The sequence below is a fragment of the Panthera leo genome, chromosome E2 (assembly GCF_018350215.1).
Source record: "Panthera leo isolate Ple1 chromosome E2, P.leo_Ple1_pat1.1, whole genome shotgun sequence".
NCBI lineage: Eukaryota > Metazoa > Chordata > Mammalia > Carnivora > Felidae > Panthera > Panthera leo.
Genome location: NC_056693.1, coordinates 13503881 through 13510271, shown reverse-complemented (window position 1 = coordinate 13510271; position 6391 = coordinate 13503881). Strand labels below are relative to the sequence as shown.

Here is a 6391-nt window from a genome sequence, read left to right as displayed (position 1 = left end):
TCCCCCACCTGCCCCAATATTTCTCACATTTCTCTATCACCTGCTTGTGCCCTACAACCATGTGTCCACACTGTCCTTTCCTGTGTGGACCTGGCTGGGTCTAACCGGGCTTCCGAGGGGATTAGGTTCCTATGGTTGCTGTAACAAATTGCCACACACTTAATGGCTTGAAAACAAGACAACTTGTTAATCCTGGGGTGCCTGGGTGTCTCAGTTGGTCGAGCGTCCAACTTTGGCTCAGGGCATGATCTCGAGATTCATGGGTTCGACCCCGCATTGGCTCTGTGCTGACAGCTCAGAGTCTGGAGCCTGCTTTAGATTCTGTGTCTCCCTCCCTCTCTGCCCTTCCCCTGCTCATGCTCATGCTCTGTCTCTCTCTCTCTCTCTCTGTCAAAAATAAAAATTAAAAAAATTAAAAAGGAAAATGCTTAAAGAAAAACAATTTGTTAATCTTAGAGTCTTATGTTACAGTCAGATTAGAAGCTTGACACAAATATCTCCCCCAATATAATCTCCCTATTTAAAGTCTAGCCTATTAACAGCTTTAATTCCCTGTTGCTATGCCCAGTCCCATGTTCACAGGCTTAGGAGCAGGGTGTGAATATCTTTGGGGGTCACACTATTGCCTACCACACTCAGTTTCCACCATCTCCTCTCTCTGAGGCCTTCTCCACCCGGCAAGCACAGCCATACCCCCATAATAGCATCTGGGCCCTGAGTGTCCAGCCACTGTCCCTGGCACCAACCCCTCTCCAACGCCGTGGGCCTGGGGTTGCTTCTGGTTACAAGTCCACTGTGTCACATCTGCCACCGTAAGGTTCTTCTCCAGGGTCCCTGACTGCCGTCCAGGAACTTCACCATGAGCAAATCTAAAGTGTATTTGAGGGTTGGGTGTTGTGGCAGTGAAAACACCTGCATTGGTCAGGAGATGGAAATGGTCAGCAGGAGTTCAGGCAGGAGCGTGAGTGCCCTCTGGTGGATGGTTCTTGCTGCTGGAAGAGCAAACAGGGCCCTGGACAGGAGACAGGAGGGCTCAGCTTGGACAAAGGGCACATTCAGGTCCAGAAGGAGGCATATTTAGAGGGGAAGAACTTATGGCTGCCCGTGGCTCAGCAGCTGGAAGACTGGTTTTTGCCAAGGGTATAACCACAAATCAGGACACCACTGGGTTATATTGCCAGGTTGGCTGAGGGAAATTCTGTAGACATTGGGATGCAAAAACATACATGACCGCAAATCGACATGTGATGTCATTAGACACGTCCTCTGATGTTCTCAGCATCCTGAGAGGCATGTTAGCCATGAATCAAAGTCATACCTTCATTTGGAAGAAATATCTTGTTAAGAAGAACATGATATAATAGGAATTCCTCTTTATCTTCAGAATCATATACCTTGGCATCATTCCTTAACTATGATGCCCCTAAAATGGACCTAGTTAACTTAGTTGGGGGCTGGCCAGTGTTGGGGTCTGGTTCCCACCACCTGCGAGCTGACAGCATCCTGTCCTCCAACTCCGGACCCCTCTTGGAACCACAGGAGCCTCTGATGCTCCGTCATTAAAGGAGGGGGCCTTTTGGATACAGGTGTGCTGATTCGAAGGCGCACATGCACCCCAATGTTTATAACAGCACTATCAACAATAGCCAAAGTATAGAAAGAGCCCAAATGTCCACCGACGGATGACTGGATAAAGTAGTTGTGGTATATATATTCAATGGAGTATTACTCAGCAATGAAAGAGAATGAAATCTTGCCATGTGCAACTACATCGTTGGAACTAGACAGTATTATGCTAAGCGAAATTAGCCAGTCAGAGAAAGAAAAATATCATGCGACTTCACTCATATGAGGAATTTAAGATACAAGACAGATGAACATAAGGGAAGGGAAATAAGAATAATATAAAAACAAGGAGGGGGCAAAACATAAGAGACTCTTAAATACAGAGAACAGACTGAGGGTTATTGGCGGGGTGTTGGAGGGAGGGAGATGGGCTAAACGGGTAAGGGGCATCAGGGAGGACACTTGTTGGGATGAGCACTGGGTGTTCATAGAGGATGAATCACTGGCATCTATTCCTGAAATCATTATAGCACATATGCTAACTAACTTGGATGTAAATTTAAAAAGCTTAAAAAAATAAAAAAAAAAATAAAGGAGGGCGCCTTTTCACCTGTCGACCTCTGGACTCTGTGGGGGGGGGACAGGTGGGGTGGGCTATACCTACATGTGAGCAGACTCCTGATGGGCAGGTGTGGGGTCTGAGCGAGATCTGTGCGCCCCCTTGTGGCTCAATCCGGACCACCACCAGAACCCTCAGCTCCTGTCCTCTGTGCAGGAGCATTGACATGGATCAGGAAGCTCTGGATTATTTCTGAATTCCTACCACAGAGCCCTGACCGGGCACAGTCCGCACCGTTTCTCCCCGAACCCCATGACCACCGCAAGGTGTGGTCAGATGGGACATGCCAGTCTGCGCACGTGGGAGGTCACCGCAGCTTGGAGGTGCTTTCCCATGAAGCTGCCCTGATCCTATAACTGGTCTAGTCTGTCGGACACGAAGAAGTACACGAGGTGCAGGGTTTGGGTGGCTAGAGAGGCTTTTTATATAATCAGTGTGTTTCATTCATTTTTTATTTTCAAAGCTAGGATCACCTCCAGTTGGGTCATTGATTCGGCCAGAGCAAAATGGCGGGTGAAATTTTTAAAAGAGAGAAAATCGTCTCATTAGAGATGAAAAGACAGATACTCTCCGGGCTCCCCATTTCTGTAAATTTTGTATGGCTTGAGTTGCTGTGATATTCACATGGAGGATGAATACAGGCATTGGTCCAGTAAGGCAGGGCTGGCCTCACCGGCTGCAATCTGTGCAATCCTGCAGTGATTTACAAGCGCCCTGCGCTGGGCGCCGGGGTGTGTCACTTCGAAGAACATGTGACTATTGAATTTGGGATTATGAGTTCGAGCCCCATGTTGGGTGCAGAGATTAACAGAAAAAAAATTTTAGCTTGTGCTAGGCATCATTGTGTGCTTCTGACATCTTGAAATTCTCAATTACTTTGACCAAGGAGCCGTGCATTTTCACTTTACATTGGGTCCTGCCATTTTTGTAGCTGTTCTGCCCCAAAGACTGACCACAGATTGATGGGCTCCTTTGGGACAGACAGGAATGAGGCAACCGAGGGCCGCACTACCTACTGTAGGCACCAGAGGGCGGCAGCACCACAGAGTAATCTGGAAAGATGGGAGGAGGAGTTTAGTGTTTTGTATTCTGTGTCCTCATAGGTCTCTAAGCGTCTCCACCCCTTCACCCTCTCCGCCCAGGTCACTGCAAGAATGTTCTCCAGCCCTAATGTACTTCAGATACACATTCTTGATTCCACAGTCCAAGGTGGGGGCCTGGGTGATCATAATTATTCTGGTCAAATAGGAATAGCATTAAAGACATAGAGAAACATCTACACTAAAGATAGGCATTAGGAAGATATTACCCAGACAGGGAAGGGAAAGGGTTTGTGTGTCCTGGTGATGGGGAAGAAAGCAACTGAGTTCCCCATTTTTTAAAAGGGAAGTGAAAAATCACTAAGTAGCCTCCGAGCATGTTGGGCAGAGATGATTGGGGTTCCGTCCAGGGGAGCTGGTGCTGTTCCAGAGAGATCTCCCCTGCGTAGTGCCTGACAGAGAAGCCAGGGCTTTCCTGGGAACACTCTGAGACAGAACACACAGCACAAAGGACTTATCATGGCAACATCCAGTGTGGTCACCAGTACAGGAAAGAACATCCGACAGGAGGGAGCCAGAACTGGTTGTGCTCACAGTGTGAATATCAGGGCTAGAACAATAATTGCCTTATTCGAGCTACAGTGGGGCTGCGTGACAAGTTCAGATGTCCCTGGGGTGGTAGGTCATCCACATCAAAATGATATCTCTGCTCTGATGGTTAAATGTCTCCTTTTGAACGATGAGGCAAAAGAGCCAGAACAATGCAGGCTGCCCATCCCCTGGTGAGCCTCAGGAGAGATGTTCCCACTGGGTGGTTGTTCCCCTCACACCCTGTCCCCTCCGTGGTCTGTCCTGAGTCAGGCTCCTTCCTCTGGGACTTCAGATTCATCACGTCCCTGCATCCCTGCCCACGTGTCCCTGGGAGGGCAGCCCCCAACAGGAAGGTGTCTCAGGCTACCAGCTGCAGGAATGCCAGGGCTCCGTGGACCCCAGAGGCAAAGACTCCTCGATAAAGGGAAGGTCAGTTCAAGAAGCCCAGGGCTGCCGAGCCCATTGTGGGTCCCTCGGCTCAGGGCTGCATGAGCGCCAAAAACTGTGGGAAGAAATCCAGTCTCTTAATGTGATTCCCAAAGGTACCCTTGACTCCAGAATGATGGCAGTCTAAAGAGCCCCATCTGGCTCTCTGGGGTAAGGATGGGTGATTTCCCAAGAAACAGTTGCTCTAAAACCATTTCCTGCGACTTTCAAGCTCCCACGTGCTCTGAGGGGATTTCCACTATGCCCTATGCTGGAGCTTATGAGTGGGAGAAAGGGATCAAGAGACATTTTTAGAATTTTGAAACATGATCTCTTCGTTTTAGCCATCTCTGGACGAGAGACAAGAGACTCTCCTCCTCTCTGCTGTGCTGCTGCCAGCTACATGCTTCACCTTTAGGGCGCCAGTGCGGCTGAATATCTTCAGAAAAGGCAGAGGTTTTATTTTTCTCTCTCTCCTTCCCTTTCTCTCTTTCTTCCTATTTTTCTTTCGCTTATCTTCTTAATACTGAGGCATAGGTAGTCTTTATTTTTTAAATGTTTATTTATTTTTGAGTGAGAGAGTGGGAGTAGGGGAGAGGCAGAGAGTGGGGGACAGAAGATGCGAAGCAGGCTCTGCACTGCGCTGACAGCAGCGTGCCCGAGGAGGGGCTCAAACCCACGGACCAGACCGTGAGATCACGACCAGATCTGCAGTCAGATGCTCAACTGATTGGGCCACCCAGCCACCCCAAAGGCAAAGGTTTCCTTAAACATAAGGCGAACTTCAACAGACACAGAGACAACCTGACTTAGGAGCTCCCCAACTTGCTCCTCTAAAGTGTCTGCCTTCTCATCAGTTTCCCTTGTTTTATGGATAATTTTTAAAAGTCTCATGCTAATTTTTTTAAAGTAAGTTCTATGTCGGGCTTGCCCTCATGACTGCAGATCAAGAGTCTCGTGCTCCAGGGCGTCGCCATCTTCTCCCCTCCTTCCTTTTTTATGTTGAAGGCACATCTTAGGCTCTTCAGCTCTCTTGAATGTGTTGATCTGCTCCCCCTTCCACACTGCTACCTCCTCTACCCCTCTTTCCTTCCCTGCCCGGCCCTTCCCCTCCCACCTTCGCCCCTCAACTCTGGAGAGTCATTGGAGCTTTGAGCATCCTCCCCACTGTGGACTCTTGAGGGGCTCAGAGACCCCTCGAGCAACCATCTGGGGTGGAAACAGGCTGACGGGGAACAGGAAACAAAGCTCACCACGGACCCTGTGTACTTGTCACACCCCGAGCTTTTTCTTTGAAGGCAGGAAGTTCTCAAGGGCCCCAGGCTTCTTCACCCCAGTTTCTCCCTTAAAGAAATCTATCACACTTCATCTCCCGGAGACAGGAGTTGAAGGCCAACAAGGTGGTCACAATGGCAGGGGAGAAATTGAGGAAGACTAGCCAGTGGAAATTCATGAGTATTTATCCACATTTGAGAATTCCATTGGTGTGTGGATGCGATGCTGAAGACCATGATGTCTGTTTCTAGAAACCAGTTGTTGCAGAGGTTGGGCCCCCTCCAACAAGCAAAAGTGGATTTCGCTTCTGCTTACACATGCAATTCAGCGTTTGGGGTTGATTTGGCAACTCAGGGAGTTTTTATTCTACGAACATCCAGTAAAGCAGGAACTGGAAAGAATCAGGGTATCCGTGAACAGAGTCAGGGAAATAAGAGACAAGAAAATGGCCGGCAAGCTGGACAGAGGTGCAGCTTTGGGATTTGTGGAAAATCCCCTTTGGGAACCAAAACAGAAAAGTGCATCCAAAGTTGCCAGAAAAGGAAAAAGTAAAAACGAAAAAAAAAAAGAAAAAAAGAAAAAAAGTGAACCGTGTAGTTTTGATGTCCATATATTGAAAACGTACATCATTTTTATGGTTTTCCACAAAATCAAAGATTATGTGGCAATACAAGGTTTACATGTATTTTGCAATTCATATGTAAAATGTACATTTTGAATTTATTTGTAAAGCTAAATACTTTTCCCCAGAAAGATTATGTTATCTTTATTGATTTTCCCATAGAGCACTATGAAGTTTTTAACATTGTGGTATAGTTTATATTTATAGTTTATTACCTATCTTGACAGGACTCTTATGTTCCTGTACAGGTCA

The 6391-nt window shown here is 47.6% G+C and overlaps 1 protein-coding gene and 1 pseudogene across 2 annotated transcripts in view; one reads left to right on the top strand and one right to left on the bottom strand.

The window, feature by feature from the left end:
- Positions 1-6391, bottom strand: part of DMAC2 (distal membrane arm assembly component 2) — a 57305-nt gene that overhangs the window by 45603 nt on the left and 5311 nt on the right. The window lies entirely within an intron of this gene.
- LOC122208915 lies at positions 3965-6067 on the top strand (annotated as a pseudogene).